This window comes from Emydura macquarii, unplaced genomic scaffold (genome assembly GCF_026122565.2).
Source record: "Emydura macquarii macquarii isolate MOO-44397 ecotype Brisbane River unplaced genomic scaffold, CSIRO-AGI_Emac_v2 contig_2636, whole genome shotgun sequence".
Lineage (NCBI taxonomy): Eukaryota > Metazoa > Chordata > Testudines > Chelidae > Emydura > Emydura macquarii.
Window position 1 is genome coordinate 16,320,855 of NW_027132773.1, and position 21,209 is coordinate 16,342,063.

Genomic DNA, 21,209 nt, shown 5'->3' on the forward strand with positions numbered 1-21,209 from the left:
TCAAACTGAAATGTGATATTAGGTTTTCATAATTCATTATGATCTTTCTAATTCAAAGGTCAATAACTCTAAACCATCTCAGAAGTCGTATGCATTTGGGAAAGGTTAACATAGTACAAGAATCCTCCATGTAGAGAGACAGATAAGCATTAGATAGCAATCAAGCCATACACAAGTAGTAACCAGGTGGCTACCATTGGTCTGTAACTGAGGCAACCACAGTAGCTCAACCCTTAGCCAAACAGACTTAATTAGACCTTAACAAGAATGCACTTATGGGAAATGTCAATTATTAGTAATACTTTTCTGTCACTTAATCTTTTGCTTTATTCCTCAAGCCAATCACCATGTAGTCTTAGAAAAAAATAGATTTCAGTATGCGTCTTAAAGCAGTAAGACAAACGCATGAGTCTACCCTTTGCCAATGGATAGCCACATGTTGGAGAGCCCAAGAAAAGATATGCATATGGGAAAAAAAATTACGGTGCAGAATCACAAAAATACAATCTTGATGCAGGTTCTATATTTCTATAGTACTTCTATAATTAAACCAATTTTTTAAATCACTACATGTCACAAAGGTATTTGAATATTAATCAAAATGAAAAATGTTCTAATCTCAATTTTTTTAAAAAAAGTGACAACATTATTCTTGAAATGCATTAATTGTTTAAGAAAGTACTACACAAAGGTGTAGGAGGGAGAAGAACTACATTATTGCTTGCAATGTCCTGCAAATGTAATAGGAAAGCAGATTCAAACAAAATCCTGTCTTGTTGTCTGATGTAGAGCAAAAGGTATGCTGTTTTGAAGATGGCTTCGTAATGGAAGAATGTGGGAGGCTCAGTGAACACCTGTTATTATATACAGCTACATCACCAGTACACTTCTAATCACAGCAAACCTTGTGAAACTCTTGCTATTAAAACCAAAAACTCAAGGTAAATTAGAAGAATAATGTAAGATAACCAAATCCTACTACTTTTCTCCTTCAACACAATATTGTGCGTTGAACATATTTCAGCTCTCATAAGGGCTAAAGTTACAAACAAGTTTTTTTTTCAGCATGTTTGATTCATTCTAACAAAAGCTCTGTTCTGTGGCTGCTGAAAGACATGGTGCTCAAGAGTTAATGAATGCAAAGTATTACTCCCCTTCCAATGAAATAATGGTTCTCAAAGAGAAGAGTGCTCTCACCTTTGATAATTTCAGCATACAATGTAACTGGAAGCACCAGGCTGAAATGAACAAAAAGGACATGCTTGCCTTTTGGTCATTTCAATGTAATTATTGTGAAAAGTGTCAGGATGATAGAGCTTGTGAGGATTAATCCTCCCTGATCTCAGCAATACTTCAACATATATGTGCCAACCAACACATACAGTTGCAGATAGGGGCAAATGTCCAATCTACATTAGTAAGTGGAAACAAACGGATTAACCTAAAAAGTCATGAAGAACCTTAGAGGATAAAGGAAGCCACAGTAAATAAATATACATAAACATGGCATCAGGGCCATCTTTTTGGGGGAGTAGGAAGAAATTTCCCCCATGATTAGCTTATTTTGTAACTGATCATTTTGTGGTTGTTGCACCATTGCCTACAAAATGTGGTATCAGCTACTATCAGTCAGAATACTGAATTAGATAGGCCACTGGTCTAATCCAGTATGGCAATTTTTACCTTCTTTCTTCTGAAATTTGTTATTTACAACAAAAATGTATTATTTTGATGAAGTGTCAGCTACAGGATGTATAATGCCTTTGGCTAGACAACTTCCATTAATATTTATGCAGTGTTGTTGTAGTCCTGTCAGTCCCAGAGAGACAAGGTGAGTGAGGTAATATATTTTATTGGACCAACTTCTGTTCGTGAGAGAGAAACTTTCAGGCTTACACAAAGCTCTTCTTCAGGTCCGCTCTGTGTAGGCTCGAAAGCTTGTCTCACTCACCAACAGAAACTGGTCCAATAAAAGATATTATCTCACCCACCTTGTCTCATTAATATTTATGGCAGTTCACTTTGGTATCAATGAGTGACTAACCCCCTTGAGGTAAAAGTGCACTTGCACCTTAGGTTGTTACATTGCGCTAAATAGAAAAAGGTTCATATGAATATGCTCAGCTCACCAATGGGCCTTGTCACTGATTTTGATTTCATTTGTAAACCACCACAACAGACTGAGGACATCCACTCCATGTCTCCCATAGACAACAAAGCTACAGGAATTCGTTGTCTCTGTCAGAGACATTTGTTCTGAACTGTTCTGACATGACCACCTATTTCATATAAGCAACTGAACAATTGTTAAGGGGTGACGGCTTTCAGTTACCATCAATCTAGACCACATGACAAACCATGACCTAGAGATATAAATTTTTAGCTAATTACCAAAACTTCATTCTTTTTATATATTACGAAATATTTCACTATTTTATCAAATTTTTTTTTTAATTACACTGTTTTCTCCCAGGAAACCTAAAAGATATTCACCATAGACCCAGATCACAGAAAGTAGAACAGTACTAAAAATATTCAGCTATTGTACACTGTCTGGTGTCATGTAATGTTGTTATCCTTCCTAAACACTTGAATTTAAAGTTCAAGACCTTGCAACCAATCAGCATTTAAAGATTTCTAGTCTTTCTTTTTCATTTATCTCACAGATTTCCTTGGATAATTCTATTTTGCTCATAAAAATGAGATGTGAAAAACTATCAATGGCAAAAGCTATTTTAACTGGGGGATTGAACTGGTTGTTAAAGGATTGTATATACTGACTTCTGCAAGACAAGACACGTATTAGAGCTCTGTGTTTCACAGCATTCACTGTTTAAATCTGAAAGGATCATCTTCTGATCTACAAAAGCTTAAAGAAACAAACTTTCTAAGGCATCTATCATTTAGACATATACAAAAATATATAATTCAATATTTTTATTTTGCATAGCATCTTTCATATAACCTGTACCCCAAAATACATTAGAATTAAATAATGCAATGGACAGTATATAGACATATAAATCATGTACTGTATAAGGCAAGAGATTTTAAAAACAGTAAAGACATTGTATGGAAAATACATTCAAACATGCAGTCAATGCCAAGAAGAGAAAGAAAAAAATAAGAGGTATAGACAGAAAGGGGAAGAAAAATACGTTTTAAGATAAAATCTGAAAAAGAGAAGAAGAGATGAGTCAGAGAGATACAGGTAGGTCAAATGGAAGAACCTCTCAAGGACAACTCTCAGTAGCAAGCTTATACTAGGGTACTCAGCTGATAGATGAAAAGAGGAAGGAGAAAAAAGAGGAAATATTAGCAAGGTAAGCTATAACACATCCATAGAAGGCAATTTTGAACTAGTTCACTGCAATTAATGCATATGAAGACAGAAGTGACACGAATATGGTGTAAAGGTGGACTGAAGCATTATGCATAGGCTAGAGAGCTGAGACATTTCGGGTACATCTAAACTGCAGCTGGGAGTATGCCTCCCAGTTTGGGAAGGCATGCATCGCTAGCAGGCCCACCAACAGCAATTCTGAGCCCAAGGGCAGAACAGTCCCGTCCCACCTCTTCCAACCCAAACCCTGTCCACAGTCCACCCCTGGTCTGTCCCAATCCTCACCCCCTCCCCTGCTCGCCACTCTGTTCCTCCCCCACTTCAGTCCTCCTCCTCTCTTCTACCCTCCCCCTAGGCGGTGAGCTACAGCCAGGAGAGGCTGAGTGGAGGCAGAAAGGGGGATGAGGGAGGGACGTGACGAGCAGTGGAGGGAGGATGAACAGGGAAGGAGAGGAGGGACACATTCGGCAAGCGACAGCAGGGAAGCTGATCAGGGGAGGAGCGGTGGGGTCATGCGGGGCCTGGGCTGGAGTATGGACAGGGCGGGAGGCGGAAGAGGCCTGGGCCCTTTTAAATTGCTAGGCCTCATGACAATTGCCCTCTTCTCCCGCTCCCCCCATCAACAGAAATGATTGCTAGCTCTTTTCAGGCTACAGCCCTAAAAATAACAGTGGGGATGTTGTGGCATGGACAGCAGCACAGACTAGCTATCCAAGCATAAGCCTCCCCAACCTGGGTCCATACTCCAGTAGCTAGCTTGTGCATGCTCCCAGCCGCAGTGTAGACATACCCTTAGAGGTTAGAGACAACAAATTGCAATAGTCAAGGCAAGAGGACAATAAGGCATGGATGAGGATTTCAGAGGTGAAGTCAAGGCAGTAAGACATATGGGCAACATAGCTGAAAATTGTAATAAGTTAATTTACAAGCACAGGAGAGAAGAGGAGACGTCTCTAAATATTTAACTGAAAAAGTTGAGGACAAAGTCACAGCTTTTAAGACATTCAGAGAAAGGTGAATGAAGGTGTTAGAAGATTATGTAGTATCTGAACTATATATTCCATAACACTAAGGAGAAGAGAAGCAAGATAGAAAAAGCATAGTGGCTGTGATTGAAACTTTGTGATTTCCACAGAGGAGGCATCTTGATACAAAAGTGGAACAAATACCAGGGAGGAGGCATTTTGATTAATATGATGGAAACCGTGACAGGAGGGAAACAAATATTAGCATATACCTCTGGGGGTAATTTAGGAAGATGACTGCTGCACAGTATCCAAAGGACTAGAATTTATGTTTCTGTTATAACTTGATTGTCAGTGAACTCACGCTACCACCTTTTAAAATCTGGGCACCTCGCAGATGTTTGTTTTAGGACATTCACATTTTAAAAGGTTATAACTCTAGTTAATTAAAACAGATCTCAAGTGCTATTCTAGGCATAGTGCAAGAGAACGAGAATCCATCAGTATCTGGAAGAAACAAGATTCTTAACTACAATATGTGCTATAGAGTAGTTTGTTTTCATGATATGGCCAGAGAGAAACTCAAGTTGCAATTGATCAAGATTGCTTTTATGTGGAAGGATTAGAAAGATGAGAAAATATGCTTCTTTGAGAAAGGAAGGTTTAGAGACAGGACAGTAATGTGTCAGACTTCAGGTGAGGTAGGTTACTTAAGAGGAGTGTCGTCAACAGCAGATTTGAAAGAGGTGAGGAAGATACCAGAAGAAAAGGAATGCAGTCATGTTAAGAACATGTGGCATAATAATATGGTAATTCGCCTCTGAAAACTTGACTTTGTTTCTGCCTAAGATCATAAATGCCACGTATCTGCTGGCTTCACATCACTGCCCACTGATCTATGTCCCTATCACCACACACCCCCACCACACAATTATCAGTCAAGTCCAGAGATTCAGTGTTAGTAAAAACTGGAATGAGCCTGTTAGAATTGGAGTGTATTGACAACATGGGTGTTGCAAATTTTACAAAAATCCCTACATTGTGTCTGGGTCTAGCTAGTGTTATCAGTATCTTAGTTAGCAGCCCCCCAAAAAGCACAATATATTTGGCATTCTTTGAAAAATGGTAGCTAAAATGTGCAAAGAAATCAATTAATCTGTCTCCAAACAATTAGTACGATTTTTTAACAATCAAACATTTTTTCCTTAAACAGAATTCTCTTAGGTTTCTATCCTCCTAATATTTAACACACTAGATCTAAATTAAAATCACTCTTACAGTAATCCAGTTGCAAGAGTAACACCAAAAAATAACATTGTATGGAATTGCAAACAGACTGTTTTTTACACCTTTCATTTGCAGTTTCAAGAGATTTCTCCCAATTTACTTGCATTACAATTTACCAAAGATTATTATTTCCATTCAGAACAGAGATGATGTATAAAATTGACAAGCTGCTGAATGAGCATTCTACATTTTTGTTAGGTCTGTCATTTTACATTAGGCTGGCTCTGATACTGCAGTATTGATTCCTGTGTGTAGCTGTGAAGTGGAGAGAAAGGAAAACTGTATTCATTATGCTCAGAGCCTTTCACTTATGTTTGAGCTTTTCTGAATAAAAAGTGTTTACGTTCAAATTCTAGCCACAAGCAACAGAAACTCCTAGATCATATTAAGAAGAGAATACCCAGCAGCTGCTCAGGAAGGTGACATGAAAATCTTGGACAGGTGGCTAACCAGCTCCGTTTGTTTTTTAGAAAGATAATAAAATAAGGCAACTGTCGAAACAAAGCTATCAAAGGATTTTAAAGTAACTCTGAAAGCACACCGGTGTTTGCATTTCTAGCAATGTTTAAAGTGTCCACATTGCAATGGCACAGAAAACAATGAGTGCACTTGGTATCTAGCCTGCCACTAAAATATAAAATCAACTATGCATCAATTCACTGCAGTTTAAAACAATGGAAAACAGAGGGTGTACGAACCCTGTGGGGTTTGGTTCACAAAGGGGTTCATGAATTAAAGTGCTGTTCATGTTTGGGGTGAAGGGGGGAAAGCCAGCCAACATCTGCAAGTTCACTTGAAGGCATGAGTCTGATTAATCTGAATTGCCAAGGAAAAATCCAACAGCTTTCCTTCTCTCCCCAGTCTTAGAAGTCTCAGTGAGGATTCTTCAAATCCCTGGTACAGGAAAGGAGTTCATTGGCTTCCCAATTACACTTTTGACCACTTGGCCTAGAGCTCATAAATGAGCTGAATACTTGTACCTAAGGCTCAGTTTCAGCTGGTTTGAGTTTGGATGAGAATACAGTCAAGCCCTCTTAAAGTGAAGTAATTTTTTTCTTCAGATGAAAACAAAGACTTCCATGTAAGTGGCGTTTCACTGTGACAAGAGAGTATGTGCCTGGCATTTCTTCACTCTGGAAATGGTGGAGCTTTATTTCACGACCTAGTAACTGCAAGAGGCACTGGCAGATTAGGATCTGGAAGATCATATTAATACATTTTAAGGCCAGAAGGGACTATTATGATGAGCCAGTGTGACCTCCTACATATAGTGTGAAGAACCTCTCCCCTTCAAGCATTTCCGAGCAAAGCCCATTGTGACCTGATATGCCTAGCTTAGCCCCCCTGAAAATGCCAAGGTCAGGGCAGGCTGCAAAAAGGAGAACAGATTCTCCCAAAACTGATGGCTAACAATAAAGTTAGATTCACCAACCAGTCACAAACAGTGCTCTTGATTCCCCAGCCTGGTTATCAAGCAGCATCGCCCGCCCTCAAAAAATAAATAAATAAATAAATAAATGCACAGCCCTCTTACTGCATTTCAGTCTCTGGCTCCCAAAGGGTCAGCCACATTACCAGATCATTATTAGTTTGGATCTTACCCAAAATATCACACTGCCAGCCAATCCTTTAGTATCTAAAACTGAAGGTTTATTATAAAAGGAAATAAACAAACAAGATGAAAGATGTTAAATGATCAAAGCAATTGGATACATACATATGACTTCAAAGTCCATGTATGTCAGATTCTAAGCAGTATTGGTGATTTTGTTGGCTTCTACAATTCCTCTGGAGCACATCCAGTACCTGGATGGGTCTGTCAGTCCTTTGTTCAAAGCTTCAATTGTGGAGAAGATGATCCAGAGGTAAGAAGCAGATGTGAAGACAAAATGGAGATGGTGTGGTTGCCTTTTATATTACTTGTCACGTGGCTTAAACACAAGCTCACAGCACATGAGCATGGAAAACACTTTGAGTCTGTCCCTTGTCCACAGGCATGTCTCTACATGTCCTGCTGACTCATAGATGTAGCTTCTGGCTTCTCTACCTGGGCCATTGTACAGCTGATTGCCCTTGATGGGCCATCAAGCAGGCTGGATAGTGCTGATGCTAATCTGTCTGGAGGTGTAACCCAGTAACACAGCACAAGTTTTAGATACAGATATATCACACATATTCATAACTTACAATTCAAAGATGATACATACATCTAGATAATCTTATCATATTTAGCAAATCATAGCTTTTCCAATGATCTTACATGGCATAGCTTGTAAAATCCATTGCAATTTTGTAATATTGATATCAATAATATCGTAAATGGTCATCCATACTTCAAACAGCATCACACCCATAGCTTCCCGTTGAGCAAGAATATGATTTTTAGAAAAAAAAATCCAGAGTTGATTTAAAAGACTTCAAATAATGGAGACTCCACCATGTTCCTAGGTAAATTGTTCCATTAATTAATTACCCTCACTGTTAAAAAAATGTGCCTTATTTCTTCTAGTCTGAATTTGTCTAGCTTCAGTTTCCAACCATGGGATCTCAGTATGCCTTTCTGCACTAGATTCAAGAGCCATCTTTAATCAGAAATCTCTTCCCCACATAGGTAGACTATGTTCAAGTCACCTCTTACCCTTCTATTAGATAAACCAATTAGTTATGTTAGTCTCTCACTCTAAGGCAGGTTTTCCAGACCTCAAATAATTTTTGTAGCTTTTTTCTGAATCCTCTTCAATTTTTCAACATCCTGTTTGAAGTGTGGACATCAGAACAGGACACAGTATTCCAGTAATGATCTCAGTAATGCAGTGTATAGAGGTAAGACCACATTCCTATTTCTACATGATATTCCTCTGCTTATACATCCAAGAATCATTTTTGCCTATTAATTACACCATTTGTTTTCTACCATGACCCTCCTTTTCAGTGCCACTACATTCCATGACACAGTACCCCATTTGTAAGTGCAACATATATTCTTAGTTCCTAGACATATGACCTTGCATCTGGCTGTATTAACATGCCCATGTTACCAAATGATCCAGATGACTCTATATAACTATCTCCACATCCTGCTGAGAACAGCTGCACATGATTGGGTGACAGGAACTCCTCCTTATACCTCCAACGGATCAGTGGCATCTTTTCTTCAGCCAAAGTGGTATTTGGTAGGTGAGATCACTGCATTCAAACCTCCCTAGAGTTGACAAGCTAGCAAATTTTTAAACATCACTATCTTTGTCTACCCTACATGATAAATGGTGTTTTCAAAAAGTGTTAAGCGTGTGTAAGCAGACATGTTTTAAAACACCAGTCATTTCCCCCTAACCTGGGAACCAGAGTGGGTTATTTTTCCATGCTAATTTCAAGAGTAGTATTCTGCTTTCCCCATTGTCTACCTTGCTCTACTGATTAAAGACATTCCTTTTCTTTTAATGAGATATATAGTATGTAAAGTCTGATACTCACATTCTATTGTTTGAGATACAAAGTCAAGACATTTAAACTGAACTTTAAAATGAATTTTTATGCATTTTATTTTTAACTAATATATATAACTAATCTACAAAATACCCAATCTCACATTTATAAATACTTTAGTATCTTAATTACAATAGAAAGATACAGAAAGACCCTGAGGGGAATAGCTGCTATTTTCTTCTTCATTAATTGAAGCTCTGCCAGCTTTCACATCATTGTACCAGAAATATTATACTCAGCTATTTAATCTTCAGTTATTACTTTAATATCTTGTTTCACATAAAGATCCAATCAAGATTTAACTGAGACCTAAGAAAAGAGTTAGAAACATATCCCCACAGCCAAACAAGCCCAGATACTTTGGTAATAATTCTGTAGGTATAACCCCTGGAGGAGCTAAAACCTTTTTACAAGCATGTTCATTAAACTGATCATTTAAAGCTTCCTGAGGGCTAGCTATTCCTTCAATAGATAAAGTTAAGCAAGTCTGCAGCACTATGGAATAGTAACCAGCAGAATGAATTTTGGAAAATGAAAAGGCTAAAAAACTTTACCAGTAAGACATTGCCAATTATTGAAAAAGTTGTAGAACTGCAAGGATGAAAACGGGAATGAGCTTTTCTCATTCTGTAATCTTACACAAAAATTCAGGCTTTAAATTGGGTGCCAGGGCTGGGTAAATCACAGGCACAATGCAATGCTGAGGAGAACAGCAAGCCATCCAGTGTTGCTATTATGCAGGTGCCCCTTAAAATCTCACACAAAGGCACACAGGAAGAAAAAGTGTACTCACACATACTTAAGAATGCAGTTCAAGATAAAACCACCTATTACTGAAGCCCATCTTCCCCCTCTCCCCCTCAAGCAGCCTATTAATGGAGTCATACTACACAGCAAGGATACATTAAAAGTATCTTCTGAAAAATCACTTTTAGTATACAAGCAGCCTTAACCTTTTTGGGCACAACATGTTGGTATTACCAGAATAATGCAAGGAAAATTATACTTGACTGGCTCTTTCAGCCTGCCTTGAAGAATCAGTATCATCTTTGTCTCATAATATGTTCCCTCAGTAGATTAGTTATGGTTTTTCAATATTTATTTTGACTATTCCTGCACTCGGATACTCTTTATTTGTTGTTAATTGTAAAGCTATATCCATTACTTGGAAAAAATACTTGGAAAATGAAAGGAGACAAAGTACTCTAAAAATCCTGTCTAAAAATAGTCAACTGTAAAGTGACTTTTTTCTACTGCAAAGTTATAATTCAAGCTAATTTAGCAATAATTTCCAGACAAAGTTCTCTAACATATTCAATCTTGTAGCCTTCACATTTACTGAGAACAAAGAAAGATGTTTTTACACCTTGTGTACTTATATCAAAGCAAAATATCTCAGCACTGCTCCTACTTTAAATATTTTTCAAATAGCAGTCTTCAGCGCTAACTAATTCAAACACAGCAAAACATAATATACATAATCCCCTTGTCACAAAATATAACAAAGGATTAAACAAGCAGATTAATAAACTGCCACAGAAGTGTCAAGTAATTAAATAAAAGCACTCAACTGTATAAACATTAGTGATGCTTTGATATAAAATAAGCTTCAGGAGTGCTGTTGACACATCCGTGAACCCTGGTAAGAATGGTCAGAGTCACTACAGTAGTTCTGTTGTTTTAGCTGAGAGAGGACACACAGGGAAGATTTGGGTGATTACTCATATGCCCAAAAGGCTATCTTGTATGGTGCACTAAGCTCTATTCTGTCACTCTTTCTGTTCAGTAAGCATGGGAGGACATCAGCGGAGAGCGTATGGACTGCCTATGGGATCTCTAGCCAATAGGAGAATGACCCTGAGCTATAAGGGCCTTATTCTTTATTGTATTCTATCCCCTGCATGCCGCTTTGTAATTGTAGAAAGGCGCTGTGGCCTTCCTCGGAGCCTGGGCCCGAGGAAGGGTTGCGATGCCCAAACTGCCCTGCAACAAAGGGGCGGAGTCAAAGCAGGAAGGGGAAGTACAAAAGGCCGGCCTGGCAGCTCAGTAGGGAGGAAGCTGCTGCTGGAGGCAGATGTGTCTTCCTGGAGACTGCGGCCTAGGCCTGACCCCGACTGAGCAGCTGTTTGGCGCAATCGTCCCACCTAGCGGAACATCCAAAACCTGCCTGGATTGCCAGGCCCTAGTGACTGGATAGGGCCACCAGACCCTAGTGATTGGACCAGGCCACCGAGCCCTGGTAGCTGGAAAGAGCCACCTGAGACTCATGGGTGGGAAATACCCCGAGGCTGGCCCTGACCTGCAGGAGCTGCCTGATGCCAGGGGACCCTGGGAGCTGAGTGAACCCTGTGGATCAGAGGAACCCCTGGGACCTGGTGACCTGGAGGAGCTGCCCTCCACTGAGGAATTCCCGGACCTGCCGCTGGTCACCAAGGAGGGACTTGCGGGCCTGCCACTCACAATATACCCCAGTGACCCAGGGAAAAAATGATGCACACAGGTACCCGGGGACCAGGGGAAGGAAGTGGCCCAGGGACAGCCGGCTCACAAGCGACTGAGTCAGGGCTAAACCCCATCAGCGTATTGCGGCTGGAGCCCTGCTGATTCAGTGGCAAAGCAGTTTGCCACTGCTAGGGCCCTGGGCTGGGACGCAGTCGAGATGGGTGGGCCTGCATCCCATTCCCCCCTTCCCTAACCACCCTGGGAGGGAGTGCTATCCTCTGTGGGCGCAGACAGAGGTTCCCGAGCTCTACTGGCCTCGCCTGCCTGCCAGGCTGGGGGCCCCAGGCTGTTGTACGAGCCCTGCCTATGGGAAGGTTGTGGCTGCTGACTACCCAACCAGCCCTACCCAGCTTGCAGGCTAGGGACTGCCAACTGCTTGCCTGCCGCGCCCTGCCCAAGGGCCAGGGGTACCAGACCGCTTGTCAGCCTGCCCCACTGGGGGGCCAGGGCTAAAGACTTGTGAACGGGCATTGATTATTCCCGCTAAAGGGAGATGCTGTGGCCTTCCTCGGAGCCTGGGCCCAAGGAAGGGTTGCGACGTCCCGGCTGGACAGTGCCACCAGCTTACAGTAATGTTAAACAGGAGGTGGAAATCTGCTGCTCCTGAGTGAAGGGGCCTCATCAGCTGGCCTAACATCTCTTTACTGATCTCCCCCTCCTAGCCCTGCTGTGAGCATCAGGTGTGGGCGAGGAATTTGTTTTGCTGGAAAAGAGGGGGAACAGCTGGAGCATGCTGCTCTCCAGCTGTTCTCTGCTTCCTATTGCCTATATGCAACGCCAAGAAACAGAGGGTAAGTTGGAGTTTCCATGCGACAACTCTTACACTGGATGGGTTTGGGCTGGGCATGCTGGCTGTCTCAGACTATGGGACCACTAAAATGTCTCAGAGCCACCTTTGCTACCCAAACCCTTTGTTACAGCACTGAGTACATGAGCAGAACAATGCACAGTTGGGACGTAAGCCTCTATGGGTATGTCTACACTGCAATAAAAATCCCCTGGCACCAAGGCTGAGAGCCCAAGTTAGCTGACCTGGGCTCACAGGACATGGGCTGCAGAGTTAAAAATAGCAGTGCACACGTTCAAACTCAGGCTGGAGCCCGGGTTCCCAGACCCACTCCCCTTGAAGGGGAATCAGAGCCTTGGCTCCAGGTCAAGCCCAAACATCTACCTTGCAATTTTATAGCCCTGAAGCCCAAGCCCCGGAAGCCCAAGTCAGCTGACCCAGGCCAGCCGCGGCCATGCCATGGGTCTTTTATTGCCGTGTAAACATACCTTATTGTGTTGACCTGGTTGATGTAGCTGACTGCCTTGTCTGGTGCTTTTCCCGGATTAGGGTTTAGAGGAGAGTGAGCTAGCTGGGATTTAAAACAGATAAGACCAAGATAATGTAGATACATTAAGACAAAAATGTCCTGACCCACAAGTACTTCAGATTTGGAGCCAATCTATACCTTCAAGTCCGTGGCACAGCTACGGGCACCCTATGGCCCCACAGTATGCCAACATTTTTATGGCTGACCTAGAATATCACTTCCTCGAAACTCGTCCCCAAGCACCTCTCCTTTACCTACGCTACATTGATGACATTTTCATCATCTGGACCCATGGGAAAGAGTCCCTTGAAGAATTCCACCGGGATTTTAATAATTTCCACCCTACCATCAACCTCAGCCTGGACAAGTCCACACAAGAAATCCACTTCCTGGACACTACAATACAAATAAAGAATGATCACATTAATACCACCCTATACCGAAAACCAACTGACCGCAATACATATCTTCATGCCTCCAGCTTCCACCCTGGACACATTACACAATCCATTGTCTATAGCCAAGCCCTAAGATTTGCTCCGATCCCTCAGAGAGAGACAAACACCTACAGAATCTCCATAAAACATTCTTAAAACTACAATACCCACCTGGGGAGGTGAAGAAACAAAGTGACAGAGCCAGACAGGTACCCAGAAGTCACCTACTACAGGACAGACCCAGCAAAGAAAACAACAGAATACCATTGGCCATCACCTACAGCCCCCAGCTAAAATCTCTCCAACACATCATTAAGGATCTACAACCTATTCTAGCAGATGATCCCTCACTCACTCAAGCCGTGGGAGGCAGACCTATCATTGCTTACAGACAGTCCCCCAATCTGAAGCAAATACTCACCAGCAACCATACACCAAACAACAAGAACACTAACCCAGGAACCTATCCCTGCAACAAACTCCATTGCCAGCTCTACCCGCACATTGACTCTAGTGACACCATCATAGGTCCTAACCACATCAGCCACACCATAAGGAGCTCATTCACCTGCACATCTACTAATGTAATATATGTCATCATGTGCCAGCAATGCCCCTCTGCCATGTACATTGGCCAAATGGATTGTCACTATCCAAAAGAATAAATGGACACAAATCAGACATAAAAAAGGTAACATCCATAAACCAGTCAGAGAGCACTTCAATCTCCCAGGACACTCCATAGCTGACTTGAAAGTTGCCATACTTCAACAAACAAACTTCAAAACAGACTTCAGCGAGAAACTGCAGAGCTGGAACTTATATGCAAACTTGACACAATCAAACTGGGTCTGAATAGGGACTTGGAATTGTCATCTCATTACAAGAAGTAATTGTCACTGTTCACACATTCTCACCTTCTAATCAATCGTTATTAATAGGCCTTATCTACTCTAACTGAATGGACTTTGCTAACACCTACCCTTCCTGTTGTTGCTCCTTACTCTTGGATGTATATATATACACCCCCTATCTGATTTCTATTTCTTGCATCTGATGAAGTGGGTTGCACTTATGCCTGCAGAAATTAAATTTTAAAGGGCTACAGGACTCTCATTGTTTTTGCTGCATAGAGACTAACATAGCTACCCCTCTGGTGCTCTTATTTAGTTTCTCAGGTCTACAGCTGCTGATCCTGTTGGATCCTTAGCTGCTTCTGGATGCCAAGACAGTATCCGAGCCCAAGAATGTACTTATTTATTTTATTTTTACCAGAATGCTGTGACCTTTTTCTTGGTATACTTTTCCTTTCCATAGCCTATTATGACCTAAGCATTTACCATCCCAAAATCGGATACCTGAGAAACACCCAACAGAGAGCTACTCAAACTTCAGACAGTGCAGCATGAAGTTGCCCACTTGTTATGCATTCGTGCGATCACTAGGATCACGTTATGCCTGTATTACATGACCAGCACTCGCTTCAGATTTGGTTTTAGATGCAGTTTAAGTTGTTAGTTTTCACGGTCTATTTGCGTGTTATTTAACAGTCTGATGTGTAGGAGGTCAGACTAGATAATCTATGCCCCCTTCAGGTTTTAAATGCTATGAAACCTATATATCCTTAAATCTGGACTCGTCCAAGGATTCCACCATCTTTTCTTCATATGATACCACAGAAAGTGAATTTAATGGAGGCACTCAAATTAACAGTCCCTCAGTTTAAATAGCAGGGACTGGAGACAGGATATTTCCAGAGGAGGGTCCCAAGTTAGACTTTCAAGTTTTCCTCATTATTTTGGAAAAGCAAGAAATTGTTATTCTTTAGATTACATTGCAATGCTTCTCTGTTTTAACAAGGATTTTCTAGGAAAGAGATGGCAGAGATTAAGTGGATGGTAGAGAGTGGGTAGCAAAATCTTTGTTTTGGAGGATAATCTGGGTGGGGTCTTCAGTGTGGACACTGATTCAGTTTGCTGTATAGTGTTTGCTGATGTACTTGGCACAGAGTTCCGGATTTTCAGTTGTATCAATTATACAATTTCTTCGGACTGCTGCAAAACCTAATAAAATTCCTCCAAGTAAATAAGGGGCTACTTAATGGATAGGATAACATTCAGTTAGCATGTCTTGTGTGACTTAGTTGCAAATGGTATTCATAAACACAGGTCACTATTGGACCCATCATGAAAGGTACCCAAAATAACCATATCTCACCCACTTCAGTGGGAAGTGAGGCCACGTCTCACCTTATTGGTTAAGGCCTCATGCATGAAAAGAGAAACAATAAATATATTGCACAAACTAAAGAGTGGTAGACGATAAAGTAAATAGGTTAAAACCGATATAATACCATAATGTTCAGAATCTACCTACACAAACACATGTGTATGTGTGTGTGTAAAAAATGGTCTTGAAAGTTAGATGCACAGGAGGAAAATGCCCAGAAGCCAGTGTAATAGATGCATCCACCTTTGTCTGATCTTGACAGCATTATGGAAACAATGCTTTCCACAAGAATGAATGATACTTGAACAATTTCTTTAAGATATTCTCTTGCTCATAAGCTTCTTTATTCATCTTGTCTTGTTGTTGAACAGAGACAATTGAGGACTAAACAGGAAAGTATCACCCAATTTATGCTCTAATTTCCCCTACAGTGGAAAGACCAAGTTACTGCACTGTTATCAGGGGACGGGGATAAAATTTACTAGGGATGGTGAACTAGGCATCTTAAACAGCCCGAATCTCATTCCTCTCTGTCAAAACAAACTTTTAAAGTTTGGGGTTGGTGCATCTCTTTCACAACGCAACCATACCAGGCCTTGACTTTCTCCCTCAACACAAGCCACGTCCTCTTTTAGGTCTCACACCCTGTCTCTTTCCTCTCTTCCCTCCATATTTAAAAATGATTTTCAGGGTCCTGCTTAATTCTGGCTCCTGCACATTCATTTATCATGTTGGTCTTGGACTATGTACACCCCAGACTCATGCAAGAGGGTGAAAGATTTGTTTGGAGGTTCCAAGAAAAGCCTCATCTGCACAATGCAGCTTTGAAGATAGATGGTGCCAGAGGCCTGAAAAAAAAAAAATGTTGGAGTCTTACTCAAGCTGAGAGGGGAAGGAAAATCCCACAATTTTGGATTTTTATCTTATTTAAACCTTGAGGTCTGCCCATCAATTCAAGTTAATGTACAGTTAACACTGTTTCCAACAGAGTTACTATGTAGTTATTGCATTACCGCCACAAAATAACATGCTGCTTCTCAGTAAACATGCAATTAAGTTGTGTTACCATTTTAAATCTCATTAAGAGCATTCCAAAATCCTGGGATAGGAAAAGATCTTTCCTTCCATACATACTATTTCTTTGGAACTCCTTTGACAGAGTCCAAAATTATAAAGTAGCTAGCTAAATTTATAATTTTCTACTCCAGTAATTTAATCTCTGAGATTTAAATGGATTTTCTTCCTCTTGGCATTAACAAGTGAAAAATCGATTGTGTATGTGTGCCCCCTCATCTTATCTCTCAAGAGCAAAAATATTGCATCAACAGCATAAGAGTTTTAAGGGGCTTTTATTAGAGCATCAAAGGTGGCATCTGCACAACTGTTGAACCTTTCCTGTCTGATCCTATGCAATCCATTTTTGTCTTCTACATGCAGATGGATTTAGTCTGTATAAAGAAGAGATGAAAGTAACAGTCTACCACAGAACTTGCTGAGTTATTTCACGTTGATAAATGACAGCATTAAGCAGATTTAAACTGTATGCTGAAAAATGTCAAATCAAATCTATTCTATTTCTATTTCTCTTTATCTAGCTATCTTAGTTACTTATATGGCCTCCATCACTGTAGTGTCTAAACGCCTCACAATTTTCAGAATACTTAACCTCACAAAATCCCTGTGAGTTAGGAAAGTGCTATAATCCCCATTTTACAGATGGGGAACTGAGGCACAGACGTACTAAGTGCCTTGTCCGAGGTCATACAGGAAGATTGTGGCAGAGCAGGAATTGAATCTGGGTTTCCCACAGCCCAGGCCAGTGCTTTGATGACTAGGACCATCTTTCCTTTTATCATGCCCCATCTCAATTTTGAAAAAGCTGATCACATGTAACTGTTTATTAATGGATAGAAAACTAGGATTCAGAAAACATCAAATGTTTTTAGGCAGGAAAAAAGTACTATATAGTATATTCTCACAGTAAAAATCAGAAATCCATATTACTATGAAACATTGTTTTTGAAGGTGTTACAGTAAGAGGAAAAAATCAATATTTAAAAATTGGAATTACAAATTGTGGTGATGTTCTTCTATATTAAAATCACTTTCAATTATGACCAGAATTTGGCTTTGTTTTACACACACATTTAATATAAAAAGATCTTAAGCCATTTTACAATTCAGCAAGTTCACTGGTTGTACAGTGATTCTGTAGCAAAATGAGGCGGCTATTACATGATCAGTAGCAGTCTGCTTGGGCCCTGGGGTATCTGTGCCTGTTTTATTAAGAAAGAGAAAAGTTAATGAATGCATTAGAGTTTATCCCTTGTTCTTTAAGGCAGAACTCTCAATTTTTCCAGACTACTGTACCCCTTTTAAGAATCTGATTTATCTTACATATCCCAAGTTCCACCTCACTTAAAAACTTGCTTACAAAATTAGACATAAAAATACGAAAGTACACTGTTACTGAAAAATTGCTTACTTTCTCATTTTTACCATATAATTATAAAATAAATCAATTGGCATATAAATATTGTACTTACATTTCAGGGTATAGTATATAGAGCAGTATAAACAAGTCTATATGAAATTTTAGTTTGTGCTGACATTGCTAGAGCTTTTTATGTAACCTGTTAGGCAAATATCTAGATGAGTTGATGTACCCCCTGGAAGACTTCTGTGTACCCCCAAGGGTTCGTGTACCCTTTGTTGAGAACCACTGCTTTAAGGGCTCTAAGAAAGACCCTGGTTTCAAGTCTCATACAGAAAGTAATATCTGCAACAGCAGTGAAAAGAGGGTTTCTACCAATTGTTGAAACTAAACCTTGGCGTGAGAGTTGAAGTTCACAATCTTCTTGATAAAAGGCTAGTGTTCTACCATCTGAAACATGCTATTGTCCAATTCTTTGATAGCATTGGCAATAACTATATGTATTACTTTAAAATTATTATACATTTGTATTCCTTTTTATGACTTGTATACTAATATTTAAAACTAAGGTAAAGTCTGGTCTCCTTTTACTAGAGCCTTCACATTTGTAACTTCAAGCAAACTCCTAAGAAATCACATCAATATTCTGTAAAGTACATTAACAGTGGCCTTACCCAAACATCTATGTAAATTAAAACTGAAGAAATGGTGATGAGCCGATGAAGAGAAGATAAAAAACACAACAGAAAAGTCAGAAGACTGATACCTGTGTTGCTTTAGCACTATGAAAGGTATTACTAGCAGATTGCACTCCAATATGCAATGATGTTTGTCCATGAAGCTCTACTTTCACTTTCCTCCCACTGCCAATCCTAGCCCCACAGACAGGAGCATGATTACGACTCCATCCTGGCCTGTAACATGGGGGAGCAAGGAGAGACAATCCCCTTCCCTTTGGTCCTTCCTTTTAAAAGAAGCTAGGATGAAAATTTATGAGGAACACCAATCTTCAGGCTTCTGGAAATAAACCAACCCAGTATTGGCAGTATCCATTCTAAGGCCTAAATACAAAACCAGTAGCGAAATTTTATATTTAGTTTGTAAGGCATCTGTGACATGATGGATTATGTCCGGAGGCCCCCTGCTGGAAGCTTCATGGCCCTGCCTTACGTTGCTCCAGGATAGAGAAGAACAGAAGTCCTCCAGGCAGCCTAGAGTGAGTGTAGGGGAGCAGCCAATCAGAGGGGTTGCTGGAGCAGCCAATCAGAGGCCACGAGGGCCATATAAAAGCAAGAAGCAACATCAAAGCATTCAGTTGCTGCCTGGAGCTCTAAGAGGGAGGACTGGGTGCATGGTTGGCTAGAAGAACGGCAGGACAATAGACAGGTCAGCACAGGCAGGCTGAGCCAGGGACTGAGCCCAGAACTGAGCCAGACCAGGCGAGGGTACTGTAATGGGCCCTGCTGGTCTGGTTCAGACTGAGCCCAGGGAGGGCTGCTGAAAGAACACCAATGGAGGGTACCAAGATGGGCCCCCTGTTGGGTTGTTGAAGAATGCAGTGCCTCCAAGTAGGAAGCCTTAGTGCTAGGGCCCCATATCAGGTGTGAAAAGAATAGAGACTATCTGGGAATCAAGATATCAAGGTATCTTGGAAGCGGGGACAGTGTGTGGCTCGGCCAAAGGGCTGTGTCACTGAAGACCAGCTGAGAACTATTGGACGGGAGTGGAGGGATTCCTATGACAGTTAACTGTGCTCCGCTCAAAAAAGCTGAGTAATTGCAGGCACGTATTGGCCAGAAGGGGGTGTACTTATGAGAGGTGGGTGCAGGCTCTGTTACAGAGTCAGATTCTAGTTTTGATCTGGATTTCTCTCTTTTCAGATGAGAATAGAATTTTTGAACTAGAAAAACTGCCAGTTCACTCTGAAAATTAATCTCCATGAAGGTGGCAAGGCAAAGTGTTATGTAGAGAGTAAAGAGGCTAAAATGGGTTTTTGGATCAAGGGAAATCTCCACCAGGCTGCTTATGCTGGCTTTCTGTCTACATTTGCACTGACAGCAATGCTGAGGGCCTGACACTGTATATGTTCTCTTATACAGTTAGAGTGGAAATCCAGTTACATATATGTATTCAGTAATTCAGAAACAGAATTTTCAAGTATTTTTTCTTTTCATCTGACAACTATCACTAATCAAAATGCATCCCTGTGATTCTGACTCCTCCTCCTCTTGTTTACAAAATAACAGTGAGTTGGCCATTAGGGTACAGTTCAGACTTCAGCTGGAGATGCAATAATAAGTATAAGACATCAAACTCAGGTTGTGGGAGTAGTGGGGAAGATTCAGATGTTGTCACTCAAGCTTTCGGAAGGAAAAGACTGAAGTTATAGAATGTGTATAATACTCCACATACAGTAGTGCAACAATAATATTTCCATGAAGTGTCAGCAAAACTGTCTGAACATATTGGCAATCTCTTCAAAAAAGCTTTTTCCTGGCTGCTAAGCACCACAGAGGAATTAATTTCATTAGTTAATATGAAAGAAATTAAATTTCATAATATTCTATTGCTGTAGTTCCTGAATACTCTACTTAGAATGACATCATGCTTGCTTAAATTATACGTCCAACTCTCTTTCATCCTTATCCCCCACACATCATGGATTTCTCAACACAGCTGATCATCAATCATGCAGGCTTCAGTTACCAAACCTTCCTGTTATCTGAAGGAAGTTCATGCCCACCAATGTCTTGTACACTGAAAATTCACATAATTACATTATCCAAACGTGCTAAAGATCTTTTGGGACACATGGATAATTACATCTGAGCCACATTACTTCATGAGACTGGAATATAATATACAATATATCTGAGTAAACAAATAGGATAAGTTGTATTGTGATGCAAAACCATGACTCTACCATTTTGCAAGTTGACAATTTTCTGATTGTCCTATTACAGCCAACATGATGAGTCTTATTCCTCCTCTAAGTGCACTTTGGATCATGACTTTAAACAGCAAATCTGTTTTTCTTCAAAGATGTACAGAGATGTAATAAGACACATGATTAGGGCCATATAAATGCTTCTTTGCAGGGCTAAACTATGATCAAGGATACAAATATCCCAGGGCATTTTGGGGATAAGGATCCTGAGTGTGAGTTAGGATGTCTGGAAAAACTGCAGTTCCTTGACATTCACAATAACC

General features: G+C 40.6%; 1 protein-coding gene across 1 annotated transcript in view; it reads right to left on the reverse strand.

The window, feature by feature from the left end:
- The window catches only part of DOCK4 (dedicator of cytokinesis 4), a 373,592-nt gene that overhangs the window by 164,351 nt on the left and 188,032 nt on the right, over positions 1 to 21,209 (reverse strand). The window lies entirely within an intron of this gene.